A 14,568-nucleotide genomic window follows, 5' to 3' on the forward strand; every position below is an offset into this window, starting at 1 on the left:
TGACAATCATTATCTGGGCTCCAGACCGTCACGCCCAACTGTCTCTTGATGTCATCCTTACAGCCAGCACTCTTCAAACGTACATGTGGAGTCCACATCTCCCCTCCCCCTGCCTTCCACCCGCCCCCGGACCGCAGACCACCCAGAGCCCTGTTGTCAGCCGCGCTGAGCTCTTAGGAGCGTTGGAAACACGTCTGCTTTCTCACTTTCCTGCCCTTTTCCCCGCCTCTTTCTCTCTTCCGCTGCTACAACTTGTTTCATAAAAGTTCGTCCAAACTCTCCACAGAGAAACGCAGTGTTTAACATCTCCAAACAATAAATATAGAGAACGAAAACTATTGTAAGCCTCCTGGAAAACATTTTTGCTGGTAGAATTTAACACACTGCTTTCAGACGTGGAGAATCCAGTATATAAAGGAGGTAAATAGTTAAATTGATACAGTAGAGACTCCCCTGGCGGTCCAGTGATGAACGCTCTGTGCTCCCAATGCAGGGGGCACGGGTTCAATTCCCGGTTGGGGAACTAAGATCCCGCCTGCCACACAGCGTGGCCAAAAATAATTAAATTAATTAATTAATACAGTAAAAGGAATAGACGTAAACAGTGAGTTGCAGCCACTATACTTTTTTCCCAGATAGATAGAACATTTGTCAAATTATTTGTATTTTGGGTTTTTTTAATGTCTTTTATTCTGTCTCTAAGATTTTCTCTTTTCCAGTGTTTTTAAGCAATGTTATGGATTCATTTATTTATTTTGGTCGCGCCCCGTGGCCTGTGGGATCTTAGCTCTCCGACCAGGGATTGAACCCAGGGCCACGGCAGTGAAGGCGCTGAGTCCTAACCACTGGACGGCCAGGGAAGTCCCAAATTATTCGTATTTTGGATGGCAGAGAAAACTAGGACCCTTGTGGTTATACGGAGCCTCCCGTGGATAATCCAGGGTCATTTTCGCATCTAAACATCCTTAAGCTAATCCCTTCCCCGAACTCCCTTTTGCTGGTGCCCCTTTTTCTGAGGGACCCAACGCGTAATGCCGGGGATGTGTGGACACATCTCAAGGCGAGGGAGCGTTGTTCCTCCTCCTGAGGCTGTGACAGTGTCCATCTGATTCTGGCTCCCGAGATCTGCTTGTTGTCATTTCCTCACCTTTCTCTTTGTCTTGCGTATTCTATCTTTCTCCCGTAATACTAATGGGGTTGGCGGTCAGGGTCAGATAGAGATACTGCTGTTCAATTCACTTGTTTAATTAGAAATTCCCACTTAAGGGAAATGCATGGGATATAAACTGTGTCTCCAAAGCTACACGTATGCATCTGTGGCTTTTTTTTTTTTTTTACATCTTTATTGGAGTATAATTGCTTTACAATGGTGTGATAGTTTCTGCTTTACAACAAAGTGAATCAGTTATACATATACATATGTTCCCATATCTCTTCCCTCTTGCATCTCCCTCCCTCCCACCCTCCCTATCCCACCCCTCCAGGCGGTCACAAAGCACCGAGCTGATCTCCCTGTGCTGTGCGGCTGCTTCCCACTAGCTATCTACCTTACGTTTGGTAGTGTATATATGTCCATGCCACTCTCTCGCTTTGTCACAGCTCACCCCTCCCCCTCCCCGTATCCTCAAGTCCATTCTCTAGTAGGTCTGTGTCTTTATTCCTGATGTGTGGGTACCTATGAAACACCTACAACTAATACCATTTCCCTCTCCTTAGCCCGGGAAAGGACTCTGCGTGTCGTTAATGCTGGCAGTTCTTCTGGGAAGGTTCAGAATGAATTTAAAGTACGCTTGGTTGATATCTTTCAAGTTCGCCAAAACGATTATGCCTTAGACCTCTTTGCAGAAATAAACGCTTTCCAAGGACATGGCCACCTGGGATCCTCAGCCCTGGGGTGGGGTTCCTTTCGTGGGCGTTTGTCTGTGTCGTCCTTGATTAGAAAGACAACATTACAGATTGCCACGTGTACAGGTGGGTTACACAGAGGGGCCGTGGAGACGTGTGGAGCCACACACCTTCTTTCCACATTACATTTAACACCCTCAGGAATCGGTAACGGCAGCGCGTGCCCCGTGTGCTGCCATCGTGCAGGATTCCTGAGGTTTTATAGACACAGGCACAACAGAACTGAATATCCACTGAGGGTCTTTTCTGCAGTTTCAGTACAGCCTTCCATCTGCCAGGAAGTAGGGAAAATGATGTATCCCAAATCTGATGCCTTTCTGCAACAGATCTCCGCTTTGGGTCAACAGAATTTTAGTGAGAAATATTTGCTGCAGTGGAGAGAGCTCTCTGGGGAGAATACCGTAGGCAAGACATCAATGTGTTCTCCATAATTCACCCTCACCCTTAAGTTGCTGGGGTTTTTTAAAAAATAAATTTATTCATTTTATTTTTGGCTGCGTCGGGTCTTCATTGTGGTGCACGGGCTTCTCATTGTGGCTTCTCTTGCTGCGGAGCACAGGCTCTAGGTGCGCAGGCTTCAGTAGTTGTGGTTCACGGGCTCTGGAGCACGGGCTCAGTAGTTGTGGTGCACGGGCTTAGTTGCTCCGCGACATGTGGGATCTTCCTGGACCAGGGCTCGAACCCGTGTCCCCTGCATTGGCAGGTGGACTCCCAACCACTGCGCCACCAGGGAAGCCCAATTTGTTGTTGTATTTGTTGTTTTTTAAAGGGAAAGCACTTTAAGTAATTTTATTTAGTTTATATACAATGCTCTGTTGACTGTTTTGCTCTCTTTTTTTTACTTGAAGTGTAGTTAATTTACAATGTTGTGTTTCAGGTGTACAGCAAAGTGACTCAGTGATACACACACACACACACACACATATATGTGCTATTTCAGATTCTTTTCCATTATAGGTTATTACAAGATGGTGAATATAGTTCCCTGTGCTCTACAGTAGGTCCTTGTTGTTTATTTATTTTATATATAGTAGTGTTTATCTGTTAATCCCAAACTCCTAATTTATCCCTCCCCCCGACCCTTTTTCCTTTGGTAGCCATAAGTTTGTTCTCTGTCTGCGAGTCTGTTTCTGTTTTATAAATAACTTCATTTGTATAATTTTTTAGATTCCACATATAAGCGCTGTCATATGATATTGTCTTTCTCTGTCTGACTTAGTTCACTTAGTGTGATAATCTCCAGGTCTATCCATGTTGCTGCAAATGGCATTATTTCATTCTTTTTTATGGCTGAGTAATATTCCATTATATATATATATATATATATATATATATGTACCACATCTTCTTTATCCATTCATCTGTCCATGGACATTTAGGTTGCTTCCATGTCTTGGCTACTGTAAATAGTGCTGCTATGAACATTGGGGTGCATGGATATTTTCACATTATGGTTTTCTCTGGATACATGTCCAGGAGTGGGATTGTTGGATCGTATGGTAGCTCAATTTTAATTTTTTAAGGACCCTCCATACTGTTCTCCATAGTGGCTGCACCAGCTTCCGTTCTCACCAACAGTGCAGGAGTGTTCCCTTCTCTCCACACCGTCTCCAGCATTTATCTGTAGTGCCCTTGAGTTTTGAGATGACTCCAGTCATCCTACGATGGTCCCGTGTTCCTTTTCTCTGCAGATTTTAAACCCCGCATGCGTGGCTCTCAGGCAGATAACGGTCCTCTGGAAACCAGGACAGAGTTGCATTTGGACCTGGGAGGCTTGCCGCTGGACCCTCTTTTCACACCCTCTCTCTTCTTTCTGCAGAGAATCTGATCTGCACGTTGGCTGACCTTCAGCCCAGATTTAACTCCTTCATCCAGATGTTTCCTCTGAGCTCAGCACCTCTTGTTTTTGGTCAGTGCCCCAGAGGCACCTCAAGGCGACAGAACCGGTGTGGGATTCCTGAGCCCCTAAAGGACACTGGCTCTTGGGAAAATCCATTTCCTTACTATTCCAGCTTTGTTGTCCAGATTCCTTAGCTCATGGCCCCTTCCTGCATCTTCGGAGCGAGCACCACAGCACCTTCACATAGCCCTCTCCCTCAAACCTCTGCTTCTGTCCTCACACCTCCTTCTCTGAGTCTGACCCCCTGCCTCCCTGCTGTAAAGGACTGTGAAATTACACTGGGCTCACCCAGGGTCAGCGCCCCAGGTCAAGGTCATTAATGTAATCATATCTGCAGACTCCCTTTTGCCAGGTCAGGTGGCATAGTCACAGGTTCCACAGATTAAAACAACATTTTGGGGAACATTGTTCTGCCCACCACACCCACCATCTCGGTGAATCATACGCAGGAACCATACGGTGATAAGAGCCCTTGACCTCATGCAAATCATTCTCTAGCCAAGGAGACAAACGTTAAACAAAGACTTATTCTGTGAAATGCGTGACCCTAGAAAATGCCTCTTACAGTGTGACCCAGGGTCGTGTGAAGAGAAGACGGCATCATTAGGTGTGATTAAATTAAACGCCACGCGTGGAATTTCCCAGCCCGGACTCCTCCGAACGCCATTTCCCAGAGTCGGAGATGGGAGTCCAGTTCCTACAGGACGATTGGCTGAAATCACACGTGGTGTTTGCTCCTGTCGTGTGGTACCCTTTATCTTTCAAATTGTTGGCCGGGTTGGGCACATTCTTGCCTCTGGGGCGGTTTCTTCTGCAGACTTAGGACGGTGCTTCTCGGAACCCCGTCTGGGTCCCTGTAGGGAGGAGCCCGGTTCTTAGGACTTGGAAGTAACAGCCTCTGTGGGTTCAGACAGCAACTTTCAGGAACGATGTGCCCTGGGGCGGAGGTTATACTGGTGCCCATAATGGATGCCCAGTCCCCACGGTGCTGGGCAGGAAGGCTGTCGGGTCCCTCAAAAAGGGGATCCCTCCTTGGCAGAGCCTCTGTGTCTCTCAGAGATGCCACGGGACCACAGGAGTGTTGGCACCCCCTGGACTTAGGAAGGGGCATCCCCCTCTGGTACCCAGGATGGGTGGACGGCTCCAGGGATAAATGCCTCTCGGGCCAGGGGTTAGCCAGGAGGGTCCAGTCCAGACTGAGAATGGATTCATTACCAGCGCAGTGTGCCTGGGGCTCGGGGCAGACTTAGCTGATGTGGGGGAAGTGAAGGATTTTCTCATTCATCTCGTGGCTTGGTTTGTACACGAGGGTCTGTCTTTGCTGTGTTCAAACGACAGTTCTGAAGGGACCGATATTGGGGAGATTCTGAGTCAGCAGGTGCCAGTGGGCTTCCCAACTACAGGACTTCTCAGAGGGGAGCCCTGTCGATGGTACTGTTGGTGTCCAGGAGGGTCTGCAGAGTTTCTGAAAACCATATGCCTGGGACCCTCCTCTGGGATATTAACTACCGACCCCCCCCCACCCCCCCGCCCCAAGGTGATGGGTTCAGAGGAGTTGGGTTAATAGGACAAACTCCTGTTCACCCATCAACTCGCATGGAAAACAGCCCCAGCTGTGTCCCACAGAGAAGACGTCCAAGGGCCACGTCTCGCTAGACTCCGTGCGTTGCATTTCTAAATTTTATTCCTGAAGAGAGCGATCAGGATTTTGCAAACGTTGGTGTTTCAGACGCGGAATATTTCTGCCCTCGCTAGCGTGACATAAATAGAACCAGACCGCCTCTCTCTGGCTGTGGGGAACTCAGGAGAGAAGCTGAGGATTTATCTAACCCAAGCATGATTGCGTCCTGCCAAGCTGGTCAGTATTTATCACTTATTCACATCCATACGGATTTATCTCGTTTCCCATCCCTGTGCCAGAAGTCGGGTAGATTTGTCACCAGCCCTCAGGACTTCAGTTTTAGCCTTGGAGGAGTTGTCCCCATAACACACGTGGATATATTTCTCAAGATCAAGAATTACTAAAAATTATGTTTTTCCCTCCAAATCAGTGTCCGTGGTAACCCTGAGAAATCACAAAGATGCTTGCCCGGCCAGGTACGTAGGAGCCCAGTTTTCGGTATAGTTCTTCATTCGTTCGTGAATTCGTATCCTAAGTCAGCATGGAGGACCAGGGACCAGGTACACTTAGAGCCAGTCTTCCCAGCAGTGGCCGCCGTGGCCTTGGCACCGACAGGGGGGGCAAGAAAGCAGGGAGTCGGGGCCCAGTTCTCGGGGTAGGGGCGCAGATGCCCGAATCCTTTCCTTATTTATGTGCTCGGCGTTTCCTCCGAGAAAGAGGCGACGGATGTGTCTCTTGGGAGACTGGTGACGCACCGTGGGTGCCTTTATCCTTGGAGGGTTGGATGTGAATATGTGTGGACCACCGTCAGCGCCTTCTGTTTCTCTCCCGGGGTTTGTGTCTCCCTGAGGGAACCGTTTCCCGCTGTGTCGTGCTTTCCGGGGTGCTCCTCCTGCCTTTGGGAGCAGAAGACACTTGGACGCTCCTCTGCTGGTGGTGGAGCTCGCAGGGCTGTTGGGCGTGATTGACCCGGCTTCCATAAGTGCCACAGGAGTACAGGAGGCTGCCCATCCCGTGTCCCTGTTCAAGGGCCTCCTTCTTCCAAAGCCCTTGCTGAGCATCCAGGAAGTGGGTCCAAAGATGCAGTGGTTTTCTAATTACCCAAATGCATCCAGCATTTAATTCAGGAGCTCTTTTTTTAAAATTTTTATGGGAGTACAGTTGATTTACAATGTTGTGTTAGTTTCATGTGTACAGCAAAGGGCATCAGTGATACACGTACGCACCCTTTCTTAGATTCTTTTCCCGTATAGGCCATTATAGAGTATTAAGTAGAGTTCCCTGTGCTCTACAGTAGGTCCTCGTTGGTTATGCGTTTTAAATATAGCAGTGTGTACGTGTCGATCCCAATCTCTCAATGCATCCCCCGCCTTCCCCCCTTGGTAACTATAAGTTTCTTCTCTACATCTGTGTGCCTGTATCTGCTTTGCACATAAGTTCATCTCTACTGTTTTTCTAGATTCCACATAGACGTGATATCATATGATATTTGTCTTTCTCCGTCTGACTTACTTCACTCAGTATGATCATCTCTAGGTCCAGCCATCTTGCTGCAAATGGTGTTATGTCATTCTTTTTTTTTATGGCTCAGTAATATTCCATTGTATCTACGTACCACATCTTGTTTATCTGTTCCTCTCTTGAGGGACACTTAGGTGGCTTCCATGTCTTAGCTATTGTAAACAGCACTGCTGTGAACATTGGGGTGCGTGTGTCTTTTCGAACCAGAGTTTTGTCCAGATATATGCCCAGGAGTGTGATTGCTGGAGCTGGTAGCTCTGGTAGCTCTATTTTTAGTTTTCTGAGGAACCTCCATCCTGTTCTCCAAAGGGGCTGCACCAACTGACATTCCCACCGACAGCGTAGGAGGCTCCCTTTTCTCCACGCCCTCTCCAGCGTCTATTATATATAGACTTTGTGATGATGGAGTAGTTTTATCCTCAGACTGTGAATGGGATGGGTTTTAGCCACTTTGCTGTATAAGAGGGTGACATGTCCTCTCGTCTTTGCAATTTCTTTGATTGTCCTCTGCTTTCACAGTGAGTCAATGATAAAATTGTCTCCTTTTCAGAAGGGTTTTCTGGGTGGGAGGGAGATTCTGTTTTTGATGCACCCTCCCCGAGAGGATGCACGCTCCTGCTGCCTTACTTTGATGTCTTTTTGGAAACAGTGCAACACAGGAGCTCTTAACAGAGCTGGGCGTTTCCGATCCCCTGGCCCCAGGTGTCCTGGCTGTGCTTATAGCGGGTCCCCAGGGCGTATTTCTAGTGCGAATAGTTGCTCGTTGGGGAAACATCCTCAGTAAGCGGTGGCATCTCTGCCGTGGCCATGGGGCATGGGGCGCTCTGTCCTCTGTGGTGACAGGGAGATGACAGTATTGGAAACACAGTACGAGGGTGACCTTTGGACCTGTCCACGTGATGCTCTAGCCAGTGTTTTCTCCATTGACTTAAGGATGATTTGGGACACACTCATGTGCTCTTTGAAGCTCGACGTTTTCACTGGCCCAGGATGTGACTGTGTTCAGTACCCCTAAGCACTCAGCCCCAGCACGCGGGTCCTGCTGGACTGACAAACACCTGGGTTCATGGCCACCCCCGGTCCTGCCTCAGATCACAGGCTTCCCTCCATCTGTAGATTTTCCCCGAGACACATGGACACCTCCTTTCCTGGTCGCGTTGTGTAGGTGGATTCAGAACCCTCGTCCCCTTTCCAGAATCTTCTATCCTTCTTTCCAAACAGTTTTGCGTTCCTCTGTTGACTGCCTTGGTTGCCTGCTTCCAGACGTCTTTACTTTTGCGTTTTTAGTTCCACTGATGGTAAAGTCTCTGGATTCCAAAGTTGCGGCAGACCCCAGCTCTGGAGGCAGGTTTCGTGGTCAGCCCTGGACTGATGGTGGATTGTCTGCGAGAGTTTTCTAAGATGTTCCTCGTGTTCTGGACTTAAACCTTCATGTAGCCATTGGGCACCAGCTACAATATACCCTTCTCTCTCTCTCTCTGTTTCTCCCTCTCTCCCTCTCTCCCTCTCTCCCTCTCTCCCTCTCTGTGTCTTTATCTCTCTCTGTCTCTCTCTCTCTCTTTGTCTGTCTTTCTCTCTCTCTCTCTTTCTCTCTCTCATTCCCTGCCCCTCTCTTTTCCCCCGTAAGGCAAATAACTCTCTCTCATCCTCTCCTGTCTCCCTCTCTCCCTCTCCCCTCCCTCTCCCCCTCTCCCCCCTCCCCCTCCCCCTCCCTGTGTCTTTATCTCTCTCTGTCTCTCTCTCTCTGTCTGTCTTTCTCTCTCTCTCTCTTTCTCTCTCTCATTCCCTGCCCCTCTCTTTTCCCCCGTAAGGCAAATAACTCTCTCTCATCCTCTCCTGATTGGGACACATCTATTTTTTTCCCCTCTCTATAAGGAATAACGCATGGTTTATTTTTAAGTGAAAGACTTTATTTTGAATAATAATATACATATCATTCACGCCATTTACTTTTCACGGTGCGTCACTGTGTATGGAAGTAGACGGGGAAAAAAATAAACGTTAGAAATACCTAAGCATGGAAATATACAGGAAAGAAGACATTTGATACATCTCCATGAACAAGCATCACAGGCCAGTATCCATTAGAAAAGCACGAAAACCGTGCAGAGAGTCTGCCCACATCCCAGCAGGCAAGTGCAGACAGTACACGTTATCGTTTCTTGGATACAAAACGTATACGTTTTCTTTGGATTGGAAACATCCTCCAGACGAGTGGCTTGGCTTTTCTATGCAAGGCAAAAATTATCTATAGAAGTAAAAACAGTGGGGGAATTTCCTGGCAGTGCACTGGTTAAAACTCTGTGCTTTCACTGCCAGGGTTCGGGTTCGATACCTGGTCGGGGAGCTAAGATCCCACAAGCTGTGTGGCACAGCCGAAAAATTTTTAAAAAACACAAGTACAAAGTGTAGAAGCCACCTGTGACGCTGAGATATTCCAGGCCACAGACGTGTGTCCACTCACCAGTCAAATCCATCCACCAACGAGCAGATGTTTTTGGGGGTGCACTGTGCAGCTTTGTGGGATTTTAGTGCCCAGACCAGGGATCGAACCCGTGCCCCATGCAGTGGAAGCGTGGAGTCCCAACCACTGGACCTCCAGGGCAGTCCCTAGCAGATATTTTTTACGGCTTCTTTTCCTGTGTGTCAGTTCGCAGAGGCTGCTGTTTTCACGGAGGGTCACTAACGAGGATGACCATGTGAAGCCCTGACATGACATCGTCCCTTTATCCATTTAAAAAATACAAGTGCAGCGACGTGGGCGAACCTTTAAAATCTCTCCCTCAGCACCCGCCAGACGTTCAGTCAATATTGTTGCAGTTAGATCTGCTACCCAGGGAGCTGTCTAGGACATTTTGCTTAAAAAATGGAAACCAGGGACTTCCCAGGTGGTCCAGTGGTTAAGACTCCGCCTTCCAATCCAGGGGATGTGGGTTCCATCCCTGGTCAGGGAACTAAGATCCCACAGGCCTTGTGGCTAAAAAACCAAAACATAAAACAGGAGTCATATCGTTACAGATTCAATAAAAGACTTTTTAAGAAAATGGTCCACCTTGAAAAAAAAAAAAAAAAGAAACCGGCGTGATTATTCTCAGCATCTCAGTTTATCGTGGGCTTAGTCGTGGGCAGGGACCCCGGGAGTTTTTTTTGGGTCCAGCCTCCGAGGGGCTGTAGCCCTCACACAGCTTCGATGAACCCCAGGATGGGCTAGATGCTTCTGGAACACGGTGGGTGGGCAGCTGTGTGCATGGCAGCGATGTCCTTGCTGTTGCTTTAAAAATATGTTTTCCCCAACGATGCTATTTCCGCCCAGACCTTGCTCAGATGACTGTGATGATTTCCCAGCTCACCTTGAACTCGTGCTGTGCCCGGAGCATCCTCACTGTTGCTCGGGGTCAGTGAGTTTCTGCTAGAATCTGTCAGCAGAGCTTGTATGCAATGACGATCCGTGTTGGCAGGTCCCCAGGGCTGCGTCATTGCTGCACATGTCCTGTCTTGTACATTCTCGTTAGGAAATACGTAACACGGAGTGGGGCGGATGGAATAGGTACAGCCTCAAGGAGATCGGGGAGGGGTTGCCCTTCAGCTCAGGTCACCACGAACCGGACCACGGGTGCCCTGGCGAACATGAACACGGATGAGTCCGGCTGTTCTGCCCCAGCGGGGTGACATCCAGAGTCGGTGCAGCTGTTCCAATGTCTGGCTGACCCGAGCCTCCTGGCTGTTTTCTCTGCTGTCAACGTCCAAGGAATCAAAGACCATCGTAAGGAAGTAACAACCACCACCAGCTTCCTTTTATTATATAATGTTACCCTCAACTCACCAGGTGGAAGCCGGGAAGTCGCCGCGGGTTAACACCCCCAGATTCAGGCCATAATTCCTGCTCACCCCATATCCCCTTCAAATGCCCCTGCTCCGTGATGTGGGGCATTTTCCAATGGATTTTGACCTTGGAAGGGCATGTCTAGTGGCTGCCAGTTTGTCCCAGGAGGTGGAGCTCTCTAGCCTGGACTTGACCGTTTCAGCGTGCACAGACCACTCCCCCATCCTAGTGGCTCCCCTTTTTTATTTTTTATTTATATTTATTGAAGTACAGTGGATGTGCAATATTATATAAGGCACAGGTGTACAATATAGCGATTCACAACTTTTAAACATTATACTCCATTTGTAGGTATTATAAAATATTGGCTGTGTTCCCCGTGCTGTACATATGTCCTTCTAGCTTATTTATTTTATGCATAATAGCTTGTTCCTCTTTACTCCCCTCCCCTATCCTGCCCCTCCCCCCTTTCCTCTCCTCGCTGGGAACCACGTGTTTGTTCTCTGTACCTGTGAGTCGGCTTCTTTTTTGTTATATTCACTAGTGGGTTGTATTTTTCAGATTCCACATATAAGTGATATCCTATAGTGTTTGTCTGGCTTATTTCACGGAGTATAATGGTCTCTGGGTCCACCCACGTTGCTGCAAACGGCACTATTTCATTCTTTTTCCTGGCTGGGTAATATTCCATGGTATACATGCACCACATCTTTATCCATTGCTCTGTCTTTGGACACTTAGGTGGCGCCCGAGTCTTGGCTATCGTCAGCAGTGCTGCTGTCAGAATAACCATTGTGCTTGCATTTTAGGCAGTCATCACTCTGGTCCTCCCATGGGGTTGCACCTGGGTCGCCGTTGTCTGACGGGTCAGCCAGGGCCAGACGTCCAGGGTGGCTTTCTCCTGTGGCGGGAAACTGGTCCTGCCCGTCGCCTGGCCTCAGCTGAGCTGGTCGACCAGATCCCCACGTGCGGTCTCCTCACCAAAATAGTGATCTCAGAACTGCCAGCCTTCTCTAGTGAAGCTGGCTGTGCCCAGAGAGACAGAGTTCTGAAAACCGGAAGCTCTGGGGTCTTTCTGAGCATATGCCCTTGGACGTTGTACGACATTGTCACTGCCACTGCGTTCGACTCATGACAGCAAAGTGCATGAGGCTGCCAGGATTTGAGGAATGCGACACAGACTCGTCTCCCGAGGAAACGGGTGTCAGACGCATGTGCAGGCTGGTTGTCCGGCTGCTTGGAGGCTGCTGTCCCTTTCAACCAGCCTCACATCGGCCAGGTGCCCTGGATGCACGGGTCTGTCCTGCGCTGAGGGCTGCCTGCGCTGCAGGCACTGACAGAGCTCACTGGTCTAGCTTCGTCCCACTAACTTGGGCGATCAAGGAAACACATCACCAGGGAAGTGCGTGCGTTTTCTCTAAATGCCAGACCTTATGTCCACGTGACAACCAAAAAGCCTGTGTTTCTTCTGGGTGACTTCTGAACGGCACCCTGGCATGCTCTTCAGAAACATTTTTCAAATTAAAAAAATGTTTTCATTTATTTTGGCCGTGCCGCGTGGCATGTGGGATCTTAGTTGCCCAACCAGGGATCGAACCCACGTCCCCTGCGTCGGAAGGTGGATTCTTTTTTTTTTTTTTTTTGCGGTACGTGGGCCTCTCACTGCTGTGGCCTCTCCCGTTGCAGAGTACAGGCTCTGGACGTGCAGGCTCAGCGGCCATGGCTCACGGGCACAGCCGCTCTGCGGCATGTGGGATCTTCCTGGACCGGGGCACGAACCCGTGTCCCTTGCATCGGCAGGCGGACTCTCTGTGCCACCAGGGAAGCCCGGAAGGTGGATTCTTTACTGCTGGACCTCCAGGGAAGTCCAGAAACATTTTTTTTTATACCTTACTTTTTATTGACTACAAGACAACATTTTAGAATATTTTTGAGCCTAATATCATGTAATCTCAACAAATTCATTTGACTGTGAAAATCGTAACAAAGTGTCTCATCTCAGAACGACACAAGTTTAGAGACCAGACATGCTGGAGCATGTAGGTCTGTAGCTGAGAAAACCTAGTTTTGGTTACATGATGGTCCCGGGGAAAAAGAGAATCGTAGGGTTTAGAGTTAAAATAATGGGTTTTAGTTCTGTAGTAACCTAAATGGGAAACGAATTTGAAAAAGAATAGATACACATATATGTGTCACTGAATCACTTTGCTCTACACCTGAAACCAACACAACATTGTTAATCAACTGTACCCCAATATAAAAGTTAAAAATAAAATCATCCTTTGACCTAATTCTATAGTTTCCTGGCTGTGTGAACTTTGCCAAGCCACTTCTTCTTTATGTTGTTTTAATGGAAAGGCATTTTATTTTAAATGTAGCTGTGTGAACCTGTCAGTCCCAAACTCCCAATCTGTTTTGTTCATCGAATTTTAGTGGCTGTAGGTATATTTGAACACACACTCCGCTGAGTGCCTAAGACACGTATAGCTCGTTTTTCTCGTGTCTGTGGCCTCCGTCCATGCTGTGCCACAGTCATGATGTTTGAAAGTCATCAGCGCAGGGGATAAACTTTCCGCAGTCCGGAGGTTTCTGGGGAGAGCTGGGTGTGGAGGGAAGAGGCAGGTGTGGCCAGGATGCGTGTGAGGTGAGACACCACACACCTGAACTCCCCGTCTTCTCGTGTCTGCGTCTGGAGCCCCATCTTCCGTCACGGTTCCTCTTCCATCCTTGTCTGTGGAAGCTGCCGTCAGCCCGCAGCCTCCCTACAGCTCTGTTTTTTTAATATTACCACCTTGCAACACCGAGAGCACTTGGCTGGCTCTGTGAAAGCCAGAGCCTGAATCAGATGTTTTCTTGCCTCAGGAACCTCAGAACCTGAAGTGGGGATGTACGGGGTCGTGAAACCTACCCGGGACCTGAGTGTGGAGGGACGTGCAGTGTGGCCTGTGTGGCCCGGGAGGGGCCTTGCAGTGCAGCTGGGAAAACTGTCCACACATACAGTTACTCAGACATGAATGCGTATTTGGAGAATGACATGTAGAAATGCATACACAGGCACATACAAATATATATATACACACACATATACAAATACAGAAATATACATATAGAAATCCACATCCATATAAAATACACATCAACATACACATATACAAATGCATACATGGAGAATTACATGTAGAAATGCATACACAAGCACATACAAATATATATGTATACATATACGAATACATCCATATAAAATACACACACATCAGGCTTCCCTGGTGGCACAGTGGTTGAGAGTCCACCTGCCGATGCAGGGGACGCGGGTTCGTGCCCCGGTCCGGGAAGATCCCACATGCCGCGGAGCGGCTGGGCCCGTGAGCCATGGCCGCTGAGCCTGCGCGCCCGGAGCCTGTGCTCCGCAACGGGAGGGGCTGCAATAGTGGGAGGCCCGCGTACCGCAAAAAAAACCCCAAAAAACAAAAAAAAAATCCCACACATCAACAAACACATATACAAATGCATATACAGAGAATTACATATAGAAATGTATATACAGCCACATACAAATGTACATATACATATACAAATATATGTGTATACATCCATGTAAACAAACATATCAACACAAACATATACACATATGTAAATGCATATACCCAGAGAAGTGTATACACATGCAAGTACAAACACATGTATACACACATGCAAAAATATATATGCGTATGTGTATAAAATTATGCATATATGCAAAACAACTTGAAAATGCAAATATATATGTAAATACAAAAGCCTATGTGGACGAATATACAA

General features: G+C 48.1%; 1 protein-coding gene across 2 annotated transcripts in view; it reads left to right on the forward strand.

The window, feature by feature from the left end:
* Positions 1–14,568, forward strand: part of LOC137217415 (dehydrogenase/reductase SDR family member on chromosome X-like) — a 194,835-nt gene that overhangs the window by 144,544 nt on the left and 35,723 nt on the right. The gene's annotated exons all lie outside the window — the stretch shown is intronic.

This window comes from Pseudorca crassidens, chromosome X (genome assembly GCF_039906515.1).
Source record: "Pseudorca crassidens isolate mPseCra1 chromosome X, mPseCra1.hap1, whole genome shotgun sequence".
NCBI lineage: Eukaryota > Metazoa > Chordata > Mammalia > Artiodactyla > Delphinidae > Pseudorca > Pseudorca crassidens.